This window comes from Cydia pomonella, chromosome 8 (assembly GCF_033807575.1).
Source record: "Cydia pomonella isolate Wapato2018A chromosome 8, ilCydPomo1, whole genome shotgun sequence".
In the NCBI taxonomy this organism is placed as follows: domain Eukaryota; kingdom Metazoa; phylum Arthropoda; class Insecta; order Lepidoptera; family Tortricidae; genus Cydia; species Cydia pomonella.
The window spans coordinates 23,888,931-23,916,747 of record NC_084710.1 but is presented as its reverse complement, the minus strand read 5'-3'; positions in this window follow the sequence as shown (position 1 = coordinate 23,916,747).

The following is a 27,817-nucleotide window of genomic DNA, read 5'->3' as shown; positions in this document are numbered from 1 at the left end:
TCGGTATCGTCTTCCCATTATGCGTAAATCGGTGTATATGCGGTTGTCGCTCGTTTGTAGGCTGTCGGATGCTCCTAGCTTTTCCTGGCCTTTCCAGGTTGTTTTCCTGCAGCAGGCTCTGCTCAACACTCCCAGCTTTCCGCACTGGCTACAAAATACTTGGCGTCTGCCTCTGCAGGCGTCTGCGTTATGTCCCGGTTTCCCACAGGACCAGCAACTGGTCTTGGGGTCGTACCTTGGATGTACTGATTGGCTCGTACTCTCTCCCTGTTCGGGTTTCGGTTTCAGGTTGTTGTGGCGTCTGTCGTCCCTACCTTGGGTCGCTCGTTCACTGTTTGCTTGCTCGTCGTCACTCAATTTGGTGTATCGCCATGCTCCTGATGACGTTTTTGTACCGTATATGGGTGTCCTTATGTTTTCATACTCGGTTCCCAGTCTCAATAGCTCCGGTAAGGTCTTGTAGTCTTGTCTTTTGATGTATAGCTTGTAGCTTTGTAACATATTCTCGTGGATGCGGTATAACTTTTCTCTCTCATTGAGGTTTCCGTACCTGCGCATTAGTGTCTGTATATCTGTGACGTAATCGGTAAACCTCTCCTGGACTCTTTGCTTTCTGGTGACGATTTTGGCTATGAGATCCTCTTCATAATTGGCCGGAAAGTAGTATAACTTAAATATTTGCAGAAATTGCTCCCAATTGGTAAATGATTCAACGTAATTTCTGTACCAGAGCAGCGCCCTACCTTTTAAGATTCGTGGTAGTGCTGGTAATATATCCTCCTTCTTAATGTTGCTCGCATTGATGAGTTCCTCCAGCCTTTCTATGAACTCGACGGCGTCATCTGTGGTGCTGAATGATAGGTTCCACTCCTTTATGAGTTTTGTTATTACCTTTGCTCTGTTTTCTGCCATGTCTTCGGTTTTTTCTTCTTTCAGGATCTCTACCAAGCCCTTGCGTATCTCCTCTACGGTTAAGTCTTCGGTTGGGATGCCACGTTCCGTGGCTTCTTGTATCAACTCGGGTTTCTTCAGTCGGTATATCCAACTTGTAGGCATTTACCTACCTACCTACCTATACCTACCTATATACCTACCGGTAAGCAGCGGTTGTACAGTGAACGGATATCGGTGCGGGAGTTGAATTTACCTGGATGGAGCGTCGGGACTCCTGGTGTACCTCTGTGTGGGCTAGATGTGATCTACGGGTGGGCGGGATGCGACAGTCCCCCCAAATCGGTGCGGTGATGCTACGTATAGCGGCTGTACGGTATATATACCTGGTACGGTATATGGCAAATATTTATTTATTTATTCTTATCTCTGTCCTTTCTCGAGTACCGGTTCTTTTCAGGATACCGTCTGGACTCCTACGTGAGTTATTTAGTTGGGCGCTAGATGTGATTTACGGGTGGGCGGGAAGCGACACTCCCCCCAAATGGATGCGGTAATGCTACGGTGTAGCAGCCCTACGGTATATATATTTATTTATTTATTTATAACTACCCCTGTCCTCTCTCGAGCACCGGTTCCTTCCAGGATACCGTATGGACTCCTACGTGAGTTATTTCGTTGGGCGCCAGATGTGATGGGGTCACGTTCGCCGGGGCGGGCGTGGCCTCATACAACTCCCTTGTTCCAGACGGGAGCAAGGGTTTCCTAGTTAGCTCAGAGGAGAGAGAGGGTGCAGGGTGAGACAAAGAAACCAAAGGTAATGCTGTAACACAAATCGGCGGGCTTTTATGCCGGTTTATTATAAATAAAGGTTCCTTAAATCTAGATGTCCTAGGCTAGGTACGACGCGGGGGATGATTCTAATTTATAGCAACGGGATTACGGGACGGCGCGGACCCTAAGCTACTCGCGAGTTTTGGGATCGGTATCCCCTAAGAGTGAAGGGGTGGTTTTGACGGGAGCGAGATAGTATAGGGGTGGATACCCCGGGTGCCCTCACGCGTCTGTAAACACGCCGGCACAACCGGGATAAGGAATCGGGAAGGGGTACGTACTCCAGGTGCCTTCACGCGTCTGAAAACGCGCCGGCTCGACTGGGCTACGGGGTCAGGAAGGGTACGTACTCCAGGTGCCTTAACGCGTCTGTAAACACGCCGGCTCAACTGGCCTACGGGAATCAGGAAGGGTAGGGTGGCTAGGGACCGGGAGCCATAACGCGTCTGAAAACACGCCGGCTCGTACCGGGAGAGCAGCGGTCCTCACAGCAGAAGGCGGTGAGAGCGACTGCCTGCTATCTAGGCGACCGCGCTGGCTTTTATAGTGCGCGGCTCGCGGGGCGCGGGCGGGGGCAGCGACTCTCAGTCGCTCGGCGGCCGGCATGCGGCGCGATGGGTAGCTCGGGACAGATCACGCGGCGGTGGCGTGGTATTGTGATGCGTGGCTGCGCGCGCCATCACAGTCTCCACGGTTAATACATTAAGTTTGGAGATGTATAAGGTCCCCACGGTCTGAGAAAGTAATAATACACAATAATAATGACATTAATAAGATTTGGAGGTGTAAAGGCTCTCTAAGTGTCCAAGAATAAAAAAAGTGTATGAAATACATGTTTCACGTCAAGAGACTGTTAAGCTAAGAATCTTAAAACTAGTTTTAAAGAATACATAACTCCTATGTATCTAATAAGTCAATGTCATCATCAAAATAACTAAACATAACAAACAATAAATACATAAGGTTGAACAGCTAGAAACAACAGCGCCCTATGCCTCTCCAGGACTCTTCAAGCAATAGGCCCTTATTCAACCATTTTGTCTAAATTTACCTCTATAATTAAATTATTTGCACCTAAATGATAGGAAAAAGGTTAACGTAACTTAATTAAGATTAATCGGCAGTTAATTTAAGAGGAAAACAAATTATGATTTGGTTTCCAATAAATTATAATTTTGCAACATCTGATTCACCTCCGTCTATTGTTTGTTTTAAGAATGGTATTTATTTCTGTAACTTTATTCTAAACTACACATTATTGTGTTCATTTATATTAACGTGAGTAAGAGATGAGTAACGGGTCAAGGTAAAAGGAACACCCGTCTGTGTCTATAAGGTTACATTTTAGTTCCGACGGCATTGCTGTGCTTTCTGTCGATTACATTGGTGTGTGGTTATGTTTTGTTTTTGCATGATATAGGAGGCAAACGAGTAGACGAATCGTCTGATATCTTACCATTACTATTGCTCATATACCTGTAACACAAAAGGGTTGCAAGTGCGTTGCCGCAGTTCAAAATGGAACTGAAGTACGCTCTTTTCTTGAAGGTTTGAAAGTCGTATCGGTCCGGAAATATTGCAGGCGATACTTCATTTCAGAACACATCAGTTTACTAAGTAAATGACAACTATCCAGGGCACCGACTTTTATACAGACATTTCCGCAGCAATGAAATCGGCAACCATGTTGCGCTGCAATGCTGCTGTTAGCTGCTGTTATCGAGAACGTATCTGTCAGTTCCCTTGATAAAATAAGCGGCAGATTGAATTTCATAATCACGGCAGTAGGTATTGCGGCCTCGAACGTCACTTATTTTGTCAAGAAAATTGACAGCTAAAGCGGCTACATCAACACCGTGCACTGCCGCAGTAATGTCGCGATAGAAAATATAGGTGCAGTTGACTTTTGAAAGTCACCTTTAGCCTCTTTAGGTACCTATGTCATGTATGTCAGGTAACTTTAAGGTAAATCTTGAATTAAAACCTATTCGTAATGTATTTCCAAGTAAGTAGTGTGTAAATTATAGTAGTATGATTGTAATTAAAAAAAAATGTGTTTAATCGCGGTAGGAAGTTCAATGAGTATTACTCCAGATAGTACGAATTCTGCTAAATATTTATAAGTCACGTGATTTGAATTAGGTAGTTCAATTAATTAGGAAATTACCTACTAGCTTAATTGGGAATTAATATATTTCGTCTTAATTGCAAAAAAAGAGTTAACCATTATCGTACCAGGAACAGGAAAAGTGAAAAGTATTCATTCTGAAAAATATTAATATAAGCCATCAGTGGAGTATTTGGATTGAGCTATTAATTAAGCGAGCTAAGCGAACATTTCAGCCTGGGGAAATATTTCGTAGGAATGTCTTGAGAATTTTTGCAAAAAGGGACTGCCGTTTAACTTTGCAACACATACGGAAAACTAGGTTTTATTCGGATTAGTCCGGTTCTTTCACTATATGTAATGTATTTTACCGTAGAGCTACCTGTAAGTTTTTGAATGATAAGTCGGCGTTGAATTGGGTTTTTTCGTATAATAAAAACATGTCGAAGAATTAGTGATCAGTGGTTTCTGAAACGACTATACCCGCTTATCAAGAATCTTCTTCTTCTTTCCACTCTATTACCCTGGGGTGAAGGGCTCAAATCATATTCTTCAATTGACGCCGGTGCTGGGCAGTCTGGGCCCCTTTCATCCCATCCGCAATACACCCAACCCAACTTTTGCACCACGGAACGCGCCAAGTAAATGTAGGGCGACAATGTTTCCCTTTTCCGGGCATCTTTCAAGTCTGGGCTACTTTTGATAAGTGGGTGCCATGCATCTGAGGATATGCCCAATCTATTACCACTTCCACGTCACCAAGACATATCGAGAATACGTACGTACGTAGTACCTATGTATAGGTATAATCTACAAATAACTAAAAACATCGTAGACTTTTACCTAACGTTTTTAAAGCAACAATGTCCACGCATCTGTTCGTTACCTCATGCCATTACTCATCTCGCGGCGCCAAACGGTAGCCGATAACTGGTGCAAACTCACCAACTTACTGCTCTAACTATCCACGCTATATTCATCCTTTATCCATGGAGATAAGGGCTCTGTGAATGCATAGATGTGTTGGGTGGGACGGCCGGTTTAGTAGGTACAGAGCGAGCTGTCAAAGCGCTCTTTGTGTGTGGTGATGTCATGTATTGCCAAATATGGGCCGTCTGTTGACTCGTCTGAAATAATTAGGATAGAGGTGTTTTTGCGGATTTTGTCTAGACAATATTATCAAAGTTTCAGCTTAGTGACACACAAGTTAATATAAAAGTACCTGTAGGGGGAACGACTATATGTGTAACAACTATAGTAGACGCTTGGTATTCCGGTCACCGCCAATCCGGACGGCAATAATCCGTCAATTAGCGACGATAATCCAGCAGTTTACACAACCAAACGTCGGATTTCAGAGCAGTTGGATATGATATGTCTGTATAAAAAATCTAATATATAAAGCTTTTATTTCCCATACAAATCCAGCAGCAGCAGGTCCGACAATCTCGCACAGTGGAAAATTTCTGCTGCCGGATTAGCGTCTACTGTACGTGTTTTACCGTATGGAACCATTTTTAATGCTTAATTTCAAAGAAGTTAATATATTTTTAAAGCTTTTATACATTTCCTCCTCAAGGGAAACTTATAGTAATAAGTTTCCCTTGAGGTATAACACCTAATATCTTCACTCGAATAGTTTTCCTATAATGACGTGATCACAAGCCTTCGCGGCTATACACGAGCGGTATTCGAACCAGACAAAACTGTTAATTGATTGTTATGTTCTGTACTCGAAGCACATCTCGCTCGCTATTCTTATACTTTCAATCTCCTTGTTAAAATGAGTGACGGATTGAACGTTCTAATCGCGACTCTTGATATTTACCAGTCGCTTTTCAGTGAAGGAAAACATCGCGAGGAAACCGGACTAATTCCAATATTTCCCCAAAATAATATAATATGGTTTAATATGGTGGGAAAATTTGCTGGCTATGGATGAAGTCTTGGTGGCTCAGTTGGCAGAGCGCTGGAGTATCTATCCAGAGGCCGTGTTCAAGTCTCACCCAATGCAGTATTTTTTCCACTTTTAAATGTATTCTAGTCTTAATAGCATCGTTTGCAGACGTTTCTGCTTGTTACAAATTACTTTAGTCCCAACAAGTCCGAATTTCCCCTCTGGGTTTAAAGGTCAGATGGAATTCGCTTTCGTATTATTATTATTATTGTAGTTTGTGAGCCTTTGATTGCCACGCCGACCAGGCATTGGTCTATTGTGACAGCCCTTTAAAGTTCATTACTGATGCCCGTTGAATCCAGGAAATTCCAGATTCTTTGGGCCGTAATGTTCTGTACCTCATAGGGTTGCAAAATGTGCCGCCCTAAGTGGGTACTTCTTTTTGACATTAGTGGTCCACAGGAGCAGAGAATGTGCATTGCAGTTTCCTCTGACTCATGGCAGAACCTGCATGTCGCGTCTTGTTTCTTTCTTCGCTTTCGTAAAAACTAGTGCCTAGTGCCTACGCCAATTCTCGGGATTACTTGCCATGCGGACCCCAGGCCAGGCTTCCATGAGCCGTGGAACAATAAGAAGACGACAACAAGACGTTTCTGATTCAGACTATTGCATTGCTACTGCAGCTTGCAGTATTGCGGCGCGACATTGATGTCGACTGCATTGCTGCCGAAAATGTGACGTCCCAAGAAAGTGACGTCGTAAGAAAGTAATCCACTTAGCAAGTGATGTCCTGAAATGTGACTTTTATCGAAAATTTATGTATGTTTGCAGTGCAGCAGCGCCTATTGTCACGGCACTACTGCTGCGGTAGTAATACCGCCAGCAGTAACGCTGCTAGTGCAGCCTGAATTCGAACGGTACATATAAAAGTGAAGAGATCGGCAAATAATGACAAATAGATTTCATACTAACATGTTCATTTGGGTACGTTAGTAGTAGATTGTATCGCAAGGGAGTAAAATGAAAGTATTTACGGCGTGGGAGTACGTTGAATCCTGAATATAGTAAGTGAAGTGTTAACGCCCAATATGTAGAAAATTTTGGTACTATATGACACATTCCTTTTCACAGGATATTATAGAAGAATATTATTTTCTTTTATAATTATTTAATGTAACAAAATACCTAGTGTGTACGTAATCGTTTTTTTTATCATAAGTACATAAGTACTGTTATCATATTTAATTGTGTTAATATTTTATGCTGGAAATAAAATTTATCCTAGAACAGAAAAGTACCACTGAATTCTCCTACCAAGGAAGAAAAAGGCCATATCCGAGTAGGTGATGTGAAAAAGTAATGACTAATTAAATGAGTTACTCCGTGAAGATGACATGTGCAAAAATATTGGGAACTCACAAAAGTAAATATTCGTGCTAAAACCCCGTTTGTAATAGTAGTTATAAAACAAAATGAGATCAAATTGACATGCATTTGCAAGTTCAAATCCTCCTACTATCCGCGATCGGAGCAACTGCCAATTTTAAAATTGCGCCGCGAACGAATGACCACGGCGGAGGTTTACGGCAGAGGTCGGGTGCCAAATGAAATGCTTACCGTAAAAATAACCAGAGAATTTGCACTTTGGAATAGGTTGCTGGAATAAATGACATGATGAGATGTATCGGATTCGATGTTTTCATTATCAAGTCAGATTTCATTATTTTCGAGGTTTGTTTTGAACGGGGGCCAACGCAAAATGTTAGTTTTTATTTATAATATATATAATTCTTACCCATTTTAAATAAGGTCAAAGTTGGCTCGATAGAAAATCATAAAATCGTATCTAATTTTCATTGATTTTCAGTTGTTTAAGGTTACCTTGTAGGCTGTAGGTATACCATACCATATTATAGCAGTATAATTTTAGTGTAAAATAGCTAGTGATATTACCGGGGGATCTGCGGGCCAATTTTTGAATTTTGAGCGCTCGATTTCGTGTGGCTCCTGTTATGAATCGTGGAATGTAACATGCCCTTACATTCTACGACTCTTCTCTTTCCGCATAGACTATAATAAATTTTATTGAAAACGAGTGGTCATGCTTCCCAATTTCTAGCGCTCGGATTTCAAAAATATCAATTTGTTAAAAAATCGGCCCCTGATTAGCAAAATTTTAAGCAGAACTATATTTTAAGAGTATTTGGGAATCGATCGCAAATTTTGCTTAATTTTAATATCTTGGCTTTACGCCCCCTCCTCAGGAATTTCCGTGTTGGCGAGGTATGTTCAGATGTCCTTTGGATGGTAATTGCAGCTGCATTCATTTTGTGGTATTAGGTACTATCGCAACAGTATCGCTGCAATCGTAGCGCAGCTGCTGCACTCGTCATCCGAAAAATACATTCATTTTCGATAAAAGACAGGACGTCACTTTCTAAGTAGATTACCGTGGTAGGTAACTTTCTTGACAAATCACATTCTAGATAGAGTAGGTACTTAAGGACATCCTTAAGACTAACATTAGTTTAAACACTAACAAAGTAGTAAAACTAACACTAGTTTTTTAGTAAAACCATCCAAAAGCAACTCAAATAATATTCGTTCAGGTATGACATTAACTCAGACAGAACCAATAAAAACATTGGTATTGGTACTTAATTACGTATTGAACTTGTAGACCATGGTTGTAGTCCTGGACTATAGTTGGGTGGTTTCACGGTAGATATCTAGTTAGACTAGACTTCTAATAATGTCATATATATTATATAATAGGTCCTCACTTAACTCACGCAACAGAAAGGCTTTAAACTCGCTTATCACTTTACGCTGCAAACATCAGCCGAAACCGTCTTAGACATTTCCTGCGACTGACCATCGCCTCAGGCTCATTCCTTTTCATCCAAACCACGCTATTTCAAACTTTATCACACGGTAATAAAGGAAACTTTAAAAGCAAGAAGACGTCTTAGCATTGTCCCCGTTGTGATTAGTTCATACACAGCTGTTGCATGGGAATTTCAGCTTTAACACGTTGTATTAAAGATGGAGTCATGCGCAGGGAGACGTCGTGTGATGTTGTAATTAGTCGGGGACAGTCGGCAGGTCAAAGGGCCGGAAGTGGCGCGTCTTGCGGGCCCGGAAGCGCCGTCGTTTGACTGGTCCGAGGGTTTAGTGTATGTGACTTGTTATTATGGGTGGGTTGCATGGCTAGTAATTTCATAAATCCTAACTTTACTTGACAGCGGTGGTGGCCGAGTGGATTATTCAAATTTCAAAATTCAAAAATACGTTCTGCAAGTAGGCCTCAAAAGCTCTTTCACAAGTCAATACAACATTTACAGTGACATCATATAGTGACATGAAATATGATATGCGACTTTCAATCCGGAGGTCTCGTTCAAATTCTGGCTCGTACCAATGAGATTTTCAGAACTTATGTAAGGAATATCATTTGATATTTACCACTAATTTCTTGGTGGAGAAAAACATTGCGAGGAAACCTGCATAGTTACATCTGCGGAAAATTCAAAGACCGGTGTAAGTGTAGTTCCTAACTTGCATTTAGCTAGCGTGGGGACTATAGCCCAATCCCTCTCGCACATGTGAGGAGGCCTGTGCCCAGTAGTGGGACGTATACAGGCTACATTATTATTTATTATATTAACTGTATTGGGATATGATACTTTTCCTCCTGGATGTAAGGACCATTATTTAGATTTCTGCCACTTTGTTTATGAAACCGGTGAATCGTTCTGTCTTTATGAGAATTCATATGTTGAGTCTCGTCCCTAATACGTAAGGCTAGCGTGGGAACCAAAGCCCAAACTCTCTTGAAAAAGTAGGCCTACGCCCAGAGTGGGATTTGTATTTCGTAGGTGATCATGAAATTCTATGAGGTCTTATAGTATTAGGTATGTTCTTTTGGGTTCCGTGAAACTTCGAAAATTATGTTAAAATGTTTTTTCTAAGACGTTTGATAGCAAATCTATATCTAATAATCTCTAGCAGCTAGCCTGGAATAAGTCAAGCTCACTTTGGCTAACCTTGACCCCATACGACTAAAAGACATTTGGATTCGTCTTCCTTTGTCTGTAACTTCCTGCTGACGCCATTCCCTGCACACCAGTTCTATGAAAATCCATACTTATGTATAATTTTAGTTATTGTTCCATTCCAGAGATGCAGATTTATGCGCAGACGTAAGGTGCGGTGATTGCATCCGTCTCCGGCGCCCACGGCGCCTACATCGCCGCAATGTTGATGTATTTACTAAACTACGGCCATCTTCATCTTCAACATCAACCAAAACTGCTTAACATAGATCTTCCTCAAGGATTTCCACGGCGCGGCGGTAAGCCAGTCCCTTGCACCCATCACATCTCTTAGAAAAATATACCTAGCATAAATCGTTAACATTCCTTCCAATAGAAAAGTTACTCATCCTAGTTAAAAAGTTTTTAAAAACTGAAAATAATATTTTATGACTGAGAGGATACAACAACTATTTTTTGTATAATAACTAAAGGTTTAAAAAGTGACGAATATCCTGAAATTAGGTATATTGAACTCTAGAATGGTAATAGACCGCGTATCTATATTAGGTGACTATTTTTCTTATTCAGCTCTGAAGTTATATTGAATACCTTTAAAACCTGCTGCTATAACAATAAACCGGACGATGTGTGTAAAATCTAATCAAGTACAATTTAGCACGAAACTTTCCCGTCCACTATAACCCTTACCGTTCATGTCCCTCCTTAACTCAATTCAAATTTTAATGACAACACTGCTGGCCGAACATTAACAGCACCTAGAGGTCGATTCCAAGTTAACAATTTGTTATGGTTTTGGGACGCCCTTGACGATTGTCTTGGTATTAGCGCGCAACTCACAGAGGACTGTCACTTCATTTTACATGCACCAATCAGTTTGAGCAATCTTCAATGTTGTATCACAACCAGTTCATATCAATAACAAATTGTTAAGTCTGAATCGGCTCCTAGTCATGGTCAATTAAAGAAATTTATAGGACCTAATCGCCCTTTTGTTCTGATTTTTAACACTTTGAATTCAGTTGGTCAACTTCAACTTTGAGTTAGGCATAACTACTTAGTGGCTCTGTGAAGAGTTGACTTCGCCAATCCCCATGGTTTTTGAAAAAAAAATCAATAAACAATAGAAAGAAACTGCAACCTGCTCACAAAATTTTACACGAATCAGTTGAGAAATGCTACTTGTAGAGGATAAATCTGGGCAGAGATGCGAAACATTTTTTGCCCACGCTGATACGGAGACCTTTGCTCCACTCGCTCAAGGAGCTTTCCATGAGCTGTTCCGTACTAACGCATTTTATTTCGTATATTGTTTACATTTTTCAACGTATCAAGTCGATGAACATTTCACTGATCATTTTTCACATCCATGATAAAAAAAAATATCCCGGCTTTTTGGCGTAGGCACTACTGTTTAAGAAAACGATTACCATCTGACCTTCCAACCCTGAGAGTAAACTAGACCTTATTAGGATTAGTCCGGTTTCCACACGATCTTTTCCTTCACCGAAAAGCGACTAGTAAATATCAAATGATAAATATGAAATATCAAGTTTCGAAAAACTCATTGATACGAGCCGGGTTCTGAATCCGTGACCTTCGGAAGTCGCACGCTCTTACCGCTAGGCCACTAACGTTTAGAATGGGGCAACCGTATCTACTAAATTGTCTTAATAATTTCGTGGATGCTCCAAACTAGAAAAAGAACGATGGATTAATTAAATTCTTATCGTGTACAAAACTTTTACGACCGCTATCAAACCCTTACCTTAAGTTCAGGACAACTCCTCAGGTACAGGGACGTGCTTAAACGCTACATGAAGGACTGCGACATTGAGCCCCTACAGTAGGAGAAGCAGGCCGCCAACCGCCCTGGGAGGAGATCTTTGGTCAAGAAACAAACGCATATTTTTGAATCCCGTCGTCGAACAGAACTGGACGGCAAGTGGGATGAGCTGAAAGCCCGACCACCAGTGGTGATCAGCTATAATTATGTTGATGGTTCTCTCGTGCCCTCGGCTACGTCAGCCACACGAGAGCACATGAACGCCAAAAAAGGAGTTGAAGCAGTCGCCGTGGCCGAAAACGGTCAGGAGTAGGTATATACCTTAAGTTCACGACGTTCAAGTCCCTCCTTAATTGAATCCAAATTTTAATCGCAACACTGAGCGAATGTAGTTGGTCCGAGTTATGGGCGATTAAGAAATTGTTCTCGGACGGCGGAGGGCGGTATTTGCGTTAAGTTTCCGTGTGTGCCCACCCTGCAACTACAGGATGTGTGAAAATTAAATTAAATTAGTTTAGATGTAAAGGGTTTCTGAGTTAACTTTGCTCTTGAACAGAACAAAGTGTGGCCGTGTCATTATAAACGTCATATTTGAAATAAATTTGTTGTTTTTTTAAATGCCATACAGAGATATCTTGGTCCGACTCTAATTATATCTTGTTGAAGTGTGCTTTAAAAATATTTGGAATAACTGAAATATTTTTGTCTAAAACTGATTTTATGCCAAGCTATTATAACACTATTGACAATTTGTGGAATTATTTTATATTTTGTGGTGTGTATGTTGTGGTCAGATCTTAGAATTGATTCTGATGTGGCAATCAAGTCATGAAATGATCGGTTGGCCATATCATAAAAAGTCAAACCTAATCAAACCATATTATCATGAACTGATCAATTCTAAAATGACATTTCATGAAACTATAAAAATCTATGATCGGGCCACGACATATATATATGTATATTACCTAATTTATCATTACGTTTTAAATACTAGCAGTTTAAGACTAACCTTTAATTATAATTATAAGTGCAAAATATATTTATTATTTATTTAAAGGTGTATAAAAAACGGTACTTTATGAAGCACGAAAAAAGGGATCTAAAAATGTCAGCAAGAGTACTATACAAGTTTTGTTTTTGGAATTATATAATTCATATGGATAAGGTTATTTTGTTGATGATTTTCTGTGTTAAAATAGTTTGCAGAAAGTATGTATTTTTTTTTATTGGTATTCAGGACAACAACAGCCGTAGATATACAATTTACATAGGTATTTTTACATAGTATTAGGCCAATAACAGTAACAAAAATGTATAATTTAGTTGTTAAAAATCCCTCAACAGCGGACTTTATTTCATTAATTACTACACTCTGTATAGCTAAGAGTAAGTCTAATACAAAGTCAGGGGTCGGTAACGACGGTGCAAAGTGTTGAGAGCCCATCTTAGGTAAAACTGACCGCGGTTGCCCACCCCTGCCCGGCACTTTAGACATTCTCGCGAAATGAGTTTAAATTGAAAGAACACTCCGTATAGGGATTAGAGTCTTGTAGGAAGTCAGGGGTCGGCAACGTATGAGGTGTTTAGTCTTAGGTAAACTGACCGCGGGAAGTTGGGCCCCTGGACTGTGTTGTAGTTTAGTATTGGATTCCGTTGTTTGTGTTGCTTTACACTCGCATACAATACAATATGCTTTGTATTGTAGCTAATAGATGTATGCAAAAATAGGTTCATGTAACGTTGTGTTGCTGTTATTTATATTTACAGATGATTTCATCTCGTCACAATGTCGTCATTCTTTCACGACTATACAAAAAATTCAGTTTTGTGAAAATAATGTGAATGAAATTAATTTGACTAGGTATAAAATTGCGAGTTACATTTTAATTACTAACAGGGTAACTTTTTACTTAACATTATTAGTACAAACCTGGGCAAACATGGGACATGGTTATACTTAAGATCCATTTAGACGGTTCAAAAACTTGCATGCGATTTTCGTTACGTTTTTTTATGCTGTAGTTAGCAATGTATCATTGTATGGGTATGTTGCGAATATACCATACAAGTACTTGAACTGCCTAAATGGGGCTTGACGCCGATTAAAGAAAATCACATAGAATAATTTACCGTCAAATGGTCATAGTCCCCCCCCCCCCCCCTTTGGGTAATTAATCTCCTATTCTGTAAAAAAATTAATTCAATTCAATTCGATTCGTTCAATACGGTAGAAATAAAGAGAAAATAAAAAATAAACGTACATGTCAAAATACATACGAAATTATAAATGTTATATTTCTTTGTTATACCCTAACAAGATTTAAGTTGGCCTCCTTCATGTTCCGGATTTTCACTGGTACTAATTTATTTTAATGGCAAGGAGACTATTTTACAATAGACGTTGTAAGTCATCGAATGTCACAGATGTAAACAAGAAGAACAACAATATCGTTTATAACAATTATGATAAAAAAAATATTGTCAATATGCAAGAAAAACTATTTTAAATCGGCGAATAATTGCCAACTCTATGATACCAATATGTAAGTTCCCAATACCTTCATTTGTTGGAATCAAATGAGTTTCTCCATTGCGATTGCCACACTTCGGAAGTAAGATGTAAGTTTATGCGAAGAATCGATAAAAATGTATACTTACTCAAACAAAATCCCTGCTAACCAAATGAACGTCGATAACGTGATTATACCTAGCGACGCTGCACCTCTCGTGCAAACTCAGCGAAGATCCAAAATAGATTAAATAGCAAATTGTAAACTCTGCCGCACGGGCCGGCCGGATTAGCACCAACGTTCTGAAATATACAGTATTTTAACTTCAAAACTGATAACAACAACAACACTTACACTGGTCTACAGCACTATTAAGAACTCTCAAACTCCATCCCTTCAACCGACATCCCGACAGGGTCGCCATGTGATGTGAACCTCCCACATTGAAACGGCTTGTTGCAATAAGAACGTAGGTATTTTTGAAATCTATATGTATATGGGTCCATACAGATCTTATTTTTTACTTGTGTCATAGAATCGTAACATACTAGAGAATACACTGGAGTATACATAAATTCAGGCATGATTTAGATCTACAATATATACAATATAAATTATAAAAAGATGAACATAATACTTATAACACTACAGGAGATTTACGGTCCGATTCGAACTTCACTTCGATACGTCAAAAAATTCCCAATGATACGATATGGATTGGATATGTCAGTATCAAAAGTGACGTTTTTGTTTGAAGACATGTCACTTATGACAATGACAATTTTAATCCATATTGTATCTTTAGCAAATGTTTGACATATCGTAAAGTTGACGTATCTTAGAGTCGGTAGGCGCTCCGGAACATCTCAGAGTGACACGTGATACATGAGTTACCGTGCAAAGCTATCAAGCTTATGTTAAATATGGGAATATAGGTGAATTGTCATTTGCATTTATACGTGAAGCATGAGAGGGCTGTTCCACTTACAATACAGTGTAACTGAAATTACAGCGTGAACTTATTATTATAAGTGCAGTCAACGTACTGATAACACTACCAGCACTGTACCAGCACGACGCAAATATATGAGCAAGTTGTAGCAACTTCCAAGTTGCGGCTTCAAGTCCGGCGAGTGTACGAGCTGGCCTGTAATTATTGATGAGAGACGGGACTATTCTTGTATCTTCACTGGGTTACTTGGGACATTTGGAGCATATGTAATGAGTGTGGGCACAAGTTACAAATGTGTTTCATGGACATGGAAATAGATAGAGGAACTTGGATTAGGTCATGATGTCACACAAGATCAGGGGTTAATTGCAAATAAATAAATAAATATTATAGGACATTATTACACAAATTGATTAAGTCCCACAGTAAGCTCAATAAGGCTTGTGTTGAGGGTACTTAGACAACGATATATATAATATATAAATATTTATAAATACTTAAATACATAGAAAACACCCATGACTCAGGAACAAATATCCATGCTCATCACACGAATAAATGCCCTTACCAGGATTTGAACCCGGGACCATCAGCTTTGTAGGCAGGGCAGACACTACCCACTAGGCCAAACCGGTCATCAGAATATGAGGCGAATCAAGATTAGATGCAATTCCACTGTAGGTAGGTGTAGTTTTCTACCTCATTGATGAAAGCATACTCGTATTAGGTCCATTCCTCCTTCCTCCTGTAGAAATGGTAGCCTTTCTCCAATTATTAGGATTTTGATATATTATTATACATTACGAGTATATATTATTACATTATAATATATTGTTATTATTTGTATATTAGAAAACTTGATTCTTAAGCCAGATTTGTTTTTGTTGCAGAAGGCAATGTTAAGGTAGTTTACATAATCAAACGCTATTAAACTGTTTTTTATGAAAATACGATAAGAATTAAAATTTCCTTGTGATTAAAAAAAATAGGTTACCACGTCTTGTTATTTGTCATGTCTCTTGTTATTGTTGTCGAGATTCATGATTAAAATTATTTCTCTTTACCAGTGTCTATCAATTTGTATTAACATGAATTCTATTGAATTGGAGGTTCAGATCCGTCAGGTTTAGTTGAGAAGCTCTTGGATTTAATTAATCCTGGATGTTCAAGTCAGTGAATACCTAGGCAGAAGCCGGTCGACCTTTGACGGTATGTATATGTCTTCGGCCGATCGTAAGATCAGGCAGAACGTAATGTTCCTGTGTAGTGTTTTGACGGAGGTCATATTAAACCTATATAGGTAGGGTAGGTTCGTTCGGTTGCTTCAGATGCCCGAAGGTCAAATTGTCCAGAAATAGGAGCCCCGCGTAGCGGAGCGCCGTTGACTTTGACTCAGGGAACGAGAAAAAAATTATACGTTTCATGATATGCTTAGGAAAATCCCGATCTGCCTGCTCTTTACGAGTAACTACTTTTAACAAAGCAATATTTTGGTCTAAGTCCGTACAAAATACCATCCATATCCATCTCATCTCTCTCATTGCAAATTAACCAATATATCGAGTTTAAATAGCGCTTACCAAACACGAAGTGAAGAATTAACTTGGTATATTAAGATCCCTATATATCTATTATGATTATAGACCAAAAAAAAATTGTTCTCTGAACTCTACGGGCTAGAACTCTAAACTGTATTGGGTAATTCTTAAGATGTAGTACCCTTAAGATGATTTGACGATATACTTACCCGATCTTGATACCAAATTCTAATAGTTCAAAAGCATAAACTAAGTGGTAACGTGTACACCTCATACCGCCGTAAACATTAATATCCCGCTTGATTACTCTCAGTTCGCAACTATTTGTACCTTCTCCACCTATCTTAATATTCAATTCCGCTATGAGTATTGTTTACTGTTAGCGCACCTTATAAGCAGGAGACCGAAAACAGTAGGTTTATTTTCTGAGGATCTGTTGTTTGTTGTTGCGATTCCCCCAGTAAGTCGGAGATACTCAGGAGTTAATTGCGATTCTCGTTTGTAGCTAAGAAAATGCTTAAATCCTGTAAGTTCGTTGCGTAGTTGTAGTTGCTGCATGGATATAGATAGAATAAAGCAGAAATAGGTAATCACAGCAAAAAACCACAAACATAGAATATAAAATTATACAAAACAGAAAAACATAGGAGTAAGTGCCATGAAATGGTCTCATTGCAGCATGATCCTGGAAAATTCCAGCGCTGATTCAGAATTGTTCTACGTAACAGCGCAGCGTCAAGATGAAAATCTCTATCTCTTTCAATTGCACGGTGTTAAAAAGTGATGCATTTTATCATGCGGATATCTCCAAACATAATAATAAAGTATTTATTCACCTAATTTATTACATGTTTTGCAACTCATCCATATTTGAAATCAATTAAAAATTTTGGCATGCAGGTACCAAACCGAAGATCGGAGAGGAGTGTTTGGCTGTATGCGAAGATGAGTCTTACTGTATGTACTATAACGCATTAGCGAGGTGACACTAATAACTTCCCAAGCCCATGAGCGTAATCATGCATTCGTGAAAGTTTCTTGGTTAATATTGGGTTGGCCCAACATTTGGTAGAGACGATGAGGGCCTGCTATAACTGCATCCATTGTATTGTGCCCGTGTAATTTCCCGGTTATTGAGCAAGTTGCGCCGTCAGGTCGCGGCAGTGGGATGAGCCCAGCAGTGGGTACATTGGTGAGCCTGCTGCACCCGTGTCCGCTATGTTCGGCCCGTGTAATCTCCCGGTTATTATGCAAGTTGGGCCGTTAGCCCGCGGCAATTGGATGAGCCCAGCAGTGGGCTCAGGTAATTACAACTCGTATCGCTCGTTTGCTAATCTTGGACTTCAGTGACGCCATTAGTGTGATGAACAAAGTTGGTTGAATTTCAGCTCTCACTTTTAAGTAGGTATGATATGTTCTAAAAGGCATATTTGTTCGCATATTTACACAAATTTAAATTACTTTTGAAATGTGCAATGAGCTACAGTATGGAGTTCTTCGAAGGACTATACATACCTACAGATTTATAAAGTAACGCGCATAGCCGTGGAGATCGCTTACCATCAGGCAGGTCCGTTTGCTTGTAAAGAAAAGGTGCATAATCTTGTTTTCTTAGCTTTCATCTGCTTAATACTTTTGACTAAATGTATTATCAGACTGTACCTATTTGTCAACAGTAATATCATTAATTAGCGACCCTGAATTTTCCACGCAAATTTATTTATTGAAATACAGGCTACCTTCCACACTTAAGCCCTTCCAACATTATGCACAAAAACCCTTAAGAAGAACATTGAAATGACTTGTTCTTTTCACCCTCACCGTGTAACAAATTTATTACCCCGAGAGGGGCACACAAAAGATGCGCCTGAAGAATGGGAAGTCTATTTTACAAAACGTCATAAGTGACCCTCTTTTCCTATATACAAAAGCCCTTTTATGTGGTAAGTTAGACTGACTCTTTCACTGCATTTTTGGCTAATGACGGTTCCTTGATCATTAGTTTGGCTTAGCCTTTTGTTTGAGACAATGGGTTTAGTAAAGTATCTAAGTACGGAATAATTTTATTTGTTTTCCAAGTGGTTTGAAATATAAGTAATTACATATTCATTGGAAAAACGTGAGTGTTCATGATTTGTCAGTTTTTCAAAAAAATACAATAGAATAATTTCCACGTACTTTAATTTTTACTAAATTAATGACATGAATAAACAAACGTTTTCAACTTGGTTAAAAAATAGAAGAAACATTCATAATGAAATTACCAGACGTAGATCCTAGACATGTGTAAGTAATGCGCGTAACATCACAAATGAGATATCACTCAAACGCGTAATATTGCATTACGCATCACTCCGAGAAACCAAGCATTACTTCAAACATCACTCGAGCACATGACTGGCCGAAGCGCGCGTAAACTCGTAAAGCATCAATATAGATTGACGCGCCGGTAGTCGGTACGAAAGGTCCGTTCAAGTCTATATACAATCCGCGTAATGTATAATGAGCAATGAGACGTGATGGTGTGATGTGTGATGTTTGTTTGCCATGCTATCATTACTTTGCTATCCCGCTCGCACCCGCACTCACTGCTCGCTCGCTCTCATTCCGCAATGCTTTCGGAACACTTCGGATCGGTCCGCTCGGCCGGTCGGTAGCAGTCGCATTTGAGTTATTGCAAATTTCATTAAATTGATACGATAACGGATTTTTGCACCTGCAATCGATTTAAAACTGTAATGCGTTAACATAGAGCTTACAATGTTTTTAGTATTTTACCTATAAGGATGAGGCTAAATGATAATTCGCTTGCGAGTTTGAATTTGACGAACAAAAACGTATTTACTGTTTATTATTGTTGTGAAATGTTTGGTTTGGTTGACTTTCCCGGCAAACTAAATTAAGCACGAGTGAAGTTACTTATTCATCTTTAATTTAATAGTGAGCTAGTGTTTACAGTACATTCTCGTATCAGTATCATATCATAATTTTATTGATATACCCAAATAAATATACTACTACGTGACTCTCGATGGCGTTATCTCATTAATTAACAGATATTTTCTTTTATTTTTTATCTATGATGCATATTTTACGACTATAAAAATAAAAACATTAACAAAAACGATCTATCACATGACGGTGACAAAACACAATGCGTAATAGATCGACGCGCCGATATGATACGCCCTAGAGTCCTAACACTCGCTGCGTAATGTAGTTAGTACTGTGATGACTGTGATGAGTGTGATGTTGCCATCACGCGCGCGCCCGCGCGCTGTATTCGTTCGGGTAAATGTTTCGTTTCGAGTGATAAGTGATGTGATATCTCAGTGTAACATTACGTTTTCGAAAAAGTGATGTGATATAGCATTACTTTTTGAAGCACTGTTTCGCGCATGTCTACTAAATTAATGACATGAATAAACAAACGTTTTCAACTTGGTTAAAAAATAGAAGAAACATTCATAATGAAATTACCAGACGTAGATCCTAAGCTTAAAATGGGATTTAAAGTACAAAATCATGAATTTACAAAGTTTCTTATACTCACAATAGTCACAACACGTAGGTGAGAGAACTTTTTAAGAATTGACATTTCTGATGTCAAATATCAAATCAATGAATGTCAATTCTTAAAAGCTCTTTCTGCTTACTGTAGGTGCAGAGAGCTTTTAAGAATTGTCATTCCTGCAACAAAAGTAAAAATATTTAAACATCTTCTACGAATTTCTAAAATACTTTGCTGTTTCACTATTCCCTAATTTACCGTTCAACATGTTTTATATTTCCAACCCAAAGTTAAATCCTTGAGAGGTTTCTCACACCGTGCCAAAGTGTAAAATAAAAACCTTGTCTCCACTAAATTTGGGAACCTATAAGTTTAAGAATGCCCCGGGCGGACAGGACCCTTAACTTAATCCCGACTTAAACTTAACATCTCACTTAGACCAGAAACTCAGCATAAAGGAGTCTCTAATAAACTTTGCCCTAACAAGCGTCTAAGTACGTTATTAAAGAGGCCATCATGTGTGTACAAAATTTAGACACTGTTTATTTCTTTACACCTTACTTCTTTGGCTAAAGTGACGGTTTGTAAAGTCCGAAAGCGGAATAGATTTAGTCTGTGGAGTGAGTGGGTGTAGTGCGTACGTGTATTGTCGCATCGCCGATGTCCAAGTGCTGACCGTCTCAGCCTTAGGCATTCGAAGAAATTGTGTTCACGCCACAGAAGGAAAAAGCTTTGGAGTAGGCAATTTTCAAAATTAAGGTATCAGCATGGCTTATCTCATTCGTTTTCCGTAAAAGAAACGAATATGATATGAATAAGATGAAAAATGAATAAGACATGTTAAGAGAGACATTGACCAATATAGATAATCACAAAAAACGAACAAGATGAATAAAGAAGTAGCGACGAAAACAATACATAATGATATAAAATAAGAAGTAAACGAAAAACAAAAGAGACGTTAACAAAACTACAAATTAGCGGAATTATCTTCTATCTTAAGAGTTTTTATCCGGAAACTTAGGCTACGACTTTACTCATACTCATACTCATTTATTCATAAAGTCAATTTACATGTCAAAATAAAAGTACTACTAAATTAAAGTTAAAACTAACTTAAAATTAAAATTACAATAAAAATTAAACCAAAGCCTATCCTATCTTTAGTATCTTTAGGTTTACCCATAGCTACACGTAAGTATACTTCATGTTCTTTTTTTATTCGCTGTTATTTTCTCGAAATTTTTGATCAAGATTTGTAAACGGACTAGCGTCTTACATATGTTTCAATATTACGTAAATTGTTTCAAAAAATCTTCACTGGAGACTCCACAGATAGCGTAGCTTCGTGTTCGGCGATGCAGAACTTACTGAAGTAGAGCTTCACAAGACTGCACACGGATTGAAGTGTCCACTACTCGAATGTGTGTTTAAATTGATTCTGTGTGGCAAATGACCAGTGCCAGGCAAAGGATAATTTACCTACAGAAACCGTGTTTAGACATTTTCATTGCACATAGTTAATGCTTAATTACGACGCAAAGTTAGTTCTCAATTTACACATGTCATGAAAAAGGCAAACAGCACTGAGGTTTCAGACCTGTTTATTCTACAAAAACTGTGTCAGGATTCTCCCTAATATAATAACCCCCGATAGTTGGACACGTTCTTCAAGAAATTAGGTATAGGTATTAACTCTACGCACCGAACCCTATACTATAAGGCCAAAGATCATTGCACCTATCACATGAACCTGCGTCATAAAGACAGATTAGCCCTACCAAGTAATAACTTGCAGATTAATAGAGAGCCCTCATATGACAACTATACAAGTTTACAATAACCTACCTAAGGAAATAACCAAAGAGAAAAAATTTGGTAAATTTGTTAACAATTTGAAAAATATTTAATAGAGAACTGTTTCTATTCTATACAAGACTATGTAATAATTATAGATTTTTTTGTGTGTTCTTAGTTTTGCAATACCCTAACTCGGTCTCATGTTGTGCCTTAATTTTGTAAGTTTCACCTGTATTTGATTGTACCAACGTTATTGCAATAAATATATGATTATGAAACATCACTTCTGAAAATATAAATAATGTTCTGCACCGACCTGCCGGCAGGAACTCCGTAAAATCGAGTCCACATACGTTATCGCTACGGATATCCGTCCGATATACAAACAGCAACAAATTTAATTGACGTTTTATACTGTAGACCTTATCTCATTGCAATAAGATTCAAGTATGGTTAGTTAATTGTGTCAATAATGGTACACCGGTGTTCGTGACACCAATATTACCTCTACTGATAGTTCTGTCCAACACTCGTCGCACGCGAATACGTAGTGTGCTCTGATTTAATTTAAATGGGTACAATTTGGATTTGTGTTTTTTTCGAGAGGTTTTATATATATATTAAAACTGAAAATTGGATAAAAAAAAATAATTTCATGGAGAAAAAGCCCCCTCCCTGTTTCCCTCCCCCTCTTCCTATCAGACATGCTCAGAGCAAGCTAACATTCAAAAGCAAGTTGCGTAAGCATTCATTAGAAAACATTCGCGACTAAATGTCTGCGTGATATCTCACACTAGGTATATAATAATTATATATAGGAGTATGCATGTTTATTTATATATATTATTTTGTTATATATGTAGGTATATTTAAAATGTATATTTGTGTAAGTTTAGTAGCATAGTAGTCTCGATTTGTGTCTATTTCCATATCAACTCTTTACAACCCTGCACCAAACTGTTTCTGTTTAGTCCAATGGTAGACTGGTAGAGAATGCTTCAAGGCGTTAAATCCTCCATTTGTACTCTTTTTGGTGAATTTGTGCAATAAAGTTTAAATAAATAAATAAAAACGAAAAAAGTAAAGTTGGGTTGTTTTGTTTTATGTAGATTTGACGTATCTAATATGAGTAAAAAGTAAATGCAGCGCTTTTTTGGCCACATCCATCATCAAATAAGTCGCCATCAGAAAGGTGATTATGCTAAATTCCATCTCGAGATCTTATTGAACCCGCTGTCTTATTAAACTTCGAAGTTCAATAAGACAGCGGGAACTGGTTACAAATTATCTTGCTAACAAAATAATTGACCCCGAGTACAACAAACTGTAGGTACTTACTTAGCATCGCAAGACGAAACAATAAAAGGTTTTTTTAAACCATTTACGTGGTCAAGATCATTATAGTCTACATTCGAAACTTGCCACATGCTTTCATACTCTCAAAAATAGTCATCAAACAAAGGTTTTTATTTATAAAACGTCAGTAAAAGTTCACCTAGTACAAAAAGCTGAGACTGCGGTGGCGGCGGCCACGCGACAGGGAAGCGCCATTACGGACGGCTGGCCGGCTGCTTAGTTTTTAGCCACCTACGCCTTATTTTAAGGTTTTTTAGCACTATTGCAGGGGCTGGCAGACTTTTGAGAAAAAGAGCCAACCGCAGTCGAAATTACTAGATTCAGGCTCGTGAGCCGTGGTTTGCTGACCCTTGCTGATGGTATAAACAGAAATAAGCCAGGACGGCAGCTGACGGAGAAGAACGGCAGCCTATTGTGAAGCTCGTCACCAATAGCTGAAATCATAACCACGATTACTCTATTTATCTAACCTTTTAGCAAGACTTGTTATGTCTCGCGCGACTCCGTATGTCAAGCGCGAATTCAAGTATGGAGTCGTGCGCAAGAACGCGTCATGATAAGAGGTCAGGAGTGAAACGACAAAGAAAAGGAGGAATCAGGTTAGAATAAACTTAAGTTGATGCAGCATGTACCATTTACCTCGATGATAATGGAAAATGGATAAATTTTACGAAGGTGGAAAAATCGGGGCTCATTTTTCGAACGATATTAGACTAATATTATTAGTCCACGAACTGTCAAGTCGTATGGGTTACCATGGCTAATACCGTATGCGAAATGGGCTCTTGATGGCAAGGTATGGGCTGTATTTCGAAATCTTCAGGCCGATCCTTCTCTACTTAGCTAATACTAAATACCCAGTTGAAAATTACTCAAGATATCGTCTATCAATTATGGAACTTACAAAAATGAAAAATGAACCCTAACTAAGAACTCACTCATCATAACATAAATACCTGCCCGTTCCTACAAATACCTACTGTACATATATTAACCGGTGATTCGTCCATGGATATGTTTCATACCTACCTACTTGGATGCATAATGTTATTCCAGTATCGTATTATATCAAGAAGTTCACGAGCGGTATCTATAAAAAGAAACGCTATTCCCACTCGAACTCTAAATTGACTTCACCCTCGCATACCTCTGTGATTTCCATACCGATATCCAGATATTCCAAATTAAAACAGTAAAATCCGAGCAAACATACGCGAATAGAGTCTCGGCAAACATCGATGTATGCCGAAATCTTACCGGTGGGTGAATCTACAGGAATGATTTAATTAGTAACGTTTTATAGTTTCCATTTTCTTTTATACACCTTATCGATTACATACTTAACAAAATAAACTAAATATAATTTGTTATTCCGATAATGAGTAAAAAGCACTTTCTGAAATAATTTGAAATCTTTTCCTTTAAAACACTAATATTACACATACATACGGCCCGATTCGAACTTTAAGATACGTCAAAAATTTGGTCTAGTTACGATATGGATCAGACATCTCAGTGTCAAATGTGACGTTCCTTCAAAAACAACGTTCCCTAATATTTGCCGATAGCCGATTGTCAATAACAACGATTTCTAATCAGGTAAATATTTATAGTAAAAACATCTTATTCACAAGCAATGATAACAATTTGTTTTAAAATGATGGATCTAGCTGTTATATTAAATATTAGGTTGATAAAAACAAACGAGGAAAAGTAAATAAGTCCAGTTTAATAATGGCACGGAATATGTAGGTATTATCTTGGCCTTCCAATACTAGCTTTGGTAGAAAAGGGTACGCAAAATTGTAGTGTGTATGCTTTCTTGACAACATATTGCTACAAGATAGAAACTTATAAACCTTAGAGCTTTTGCCTATGTAAGTAAACGCAAAATGAGTCAATATTTATTTAAATCAAAGTTTTAGTCGAGTCTATTAAATCTAGACCGCTAATTCTCAAGATTCACTCAGCGCATAGCTAAGCAGAGTACCTGCCTGCTCGATAAATCAATATCGGGAGCTTGTTAAGCAAGTTTATCCCGAGATGCTGCGAGTATGCATCGTGCACTGTGGGCTGTTAACGTAGGCGTTACAGACAATTTATTAAATTTTTTGTTCATTCATAAACCATTCAATACACAATACATATGAAATTGAAATATATTATCTAAATATAAGAAAATACATACAAAAATTTATTACAGAAAATAGCCCTACATAAACGAAAAAAAAAAATTTTTTTTTAGACTACTCGTATGTATTAAGTTATCTACCATCGTTGGAAATATTCATTGGGTAATTAATAATTATAGGAATTTAATATTTAAAGAACAATTTAAAAAAATTGGTTGAAAAATCGTGTCATTTTCGTAGTTAATGGTCTTTTTTATTTCTTGGTTTATAAAAATAGGTATAACATCATGATGATGATGAATCATGTTAAGAAGATAAACATAATTTTGACACAATGAAATTGGAATAAATAAATTTTATTCTAAATCATAACGTAAAAGTATAATAATCGTCAAATATCAAAGACGGATATTATATCGTATCTGATGCAATTTTACTGTTTGCGATTTTCAATAAACAGATTTTGATGATGAGATTTGACATAGGAAGGTAAAGACCATGTTAGCTTAAATTCCTAGCCCATGTTAGCTTAAATTCCTAGCCCATGTTAGCTTAAATTCCTAGCCCTAAGTGTATACTACACGTATCACGTATCTGTTGCATGGTAGATTATAGGAAATTAAAATAGTCATAGTTTAACATTATTATTTAAGGCTGTTACTAATGCTTATATAGGCTATGCCTAAATTTAATGATTATTTATTTTAATTAAATTTTAAATTAGTATCGTAAACATTTTATTCAAAAGTCCATGATAATAAATTGTTTTGTCCACTCAGCATCCTGAGGCCCACAGTGCGCCCGTACATCCGGCGCCCGAGGCCGGCGTGCTTCAACCTAATTTGTATTGATTAAAAATTTTCCACATAGTTGTGCGCCCCACTAAACCCCCACGGTCAACGACCGACTTAGTTCGGCCTTCTTCATATTTATTTACTAAATCTTATTTTCTTCCCTACGATATTAAATTTGGATACTTTCCTTAACCATCTAAACTACGTCCAAAAGAGAGGTATGGGCATTGTGAATTTCATCTCGCTTTGTGTGGTAGGACACAGCCAGTAGATGTCATTCCAGATCTAGAGCAGAGCCCAACTGGGGAAGTACCTCCACCTTACAGAAAACCGCAGCCAAATAACACTAGACCCTACTCATAGTGTTGTGTTCCTGCCGGTAAGTAAGGTTGCCAGAGCTCAACGAGGGGGGGCGGGTTCAGGGTCGGCAACGCGCATGTAACTCCTCTGGAGTTGCAGGCGTACATAGGCTACGGAGACTGCTTACCATCAGGCGGGCCGTATGCTTGTTTGCCACCGACGTAGTATAAAAAAAAATGTATGAAAAATTCACGGGATAAAGTAAAAGCTACAAAAATAGGTTGTTATGATAACATATAAAAAAACATATTTGTAATAATTAAAAATAAATTAATAACGGTCAACGACCGGAGTCAGTTCGCCCTTCTTCATTTTTCTTTACTTTGTCTTATTATATTTTTAGCGATATTATAATAGAATACTTCTTTTGTAAATATCTGAATTCAGAAAAAAGGCAATTAAATTGACGGGAAAAGTAAAACTTACAAAATAAAAACGTCTAAGTTAATTATACGATTTTGAACAGCAAAAAAAACAACTATCCAGAAAACTAAAATATATAAAAATACTAAGCATTTTTTTACTAAGTACACTTTTTTCTGTTGTCAAATAATGCAAATTTAATTTAATTATTACAACGGTTTTGTGTATGTGTGTTAAGTACGTTGAGTAATAAGTACAGTCGGTGTCAAAGATATGTTTACACTTTTGCATCTTATTCGGTTACTCCGTTGTATTTTAATGCGAAAAATGTAAACATATCTTTGACATTGACTGTACTTTTACATTTCTTTTTTCAAAAAGTCTAAGAATAAAAGAGTAAGAGTTAACAGATTAAGCAAAAACTAATCGCCATTGCTATTTTTTGCACGAGCAGTAATCTTGAAATAAAGTAATATATTTTACATGATGATATATTATTATACAGGTGTTTATTTTGTTACCTTCAAAAAATTTACTCTCCCGTAGGAAATGTCAATGTCAGACAGCCATTTTTTTTTTCGCGATTTCGGGGTTGGTGCCATAGTAAAAGTTGCTCAGTATGACCTATGTATTGTACATATTCACCCCGTAAGTTATTGCAGGTGACTAAATACACACCCAGTATTAAGATACAAAAAACAACGGGATTACAAAAATATCATAGTTTATTTAACTTCTTAGTACCTGGGCGACCGAGCCTTGCTCGGTTATAAGTATTTATTGTAATATAGTGGTGTATAGGTGATAATCTTAACTACATTTTATTACTAAATCAAACTTGTTTAAAACAATAAAAATTAAAAAATTATATATAAACTTGAACAAATAAAAAAAAAAAAACAAAAGTTAGTCACCGAGCGAGATTCGA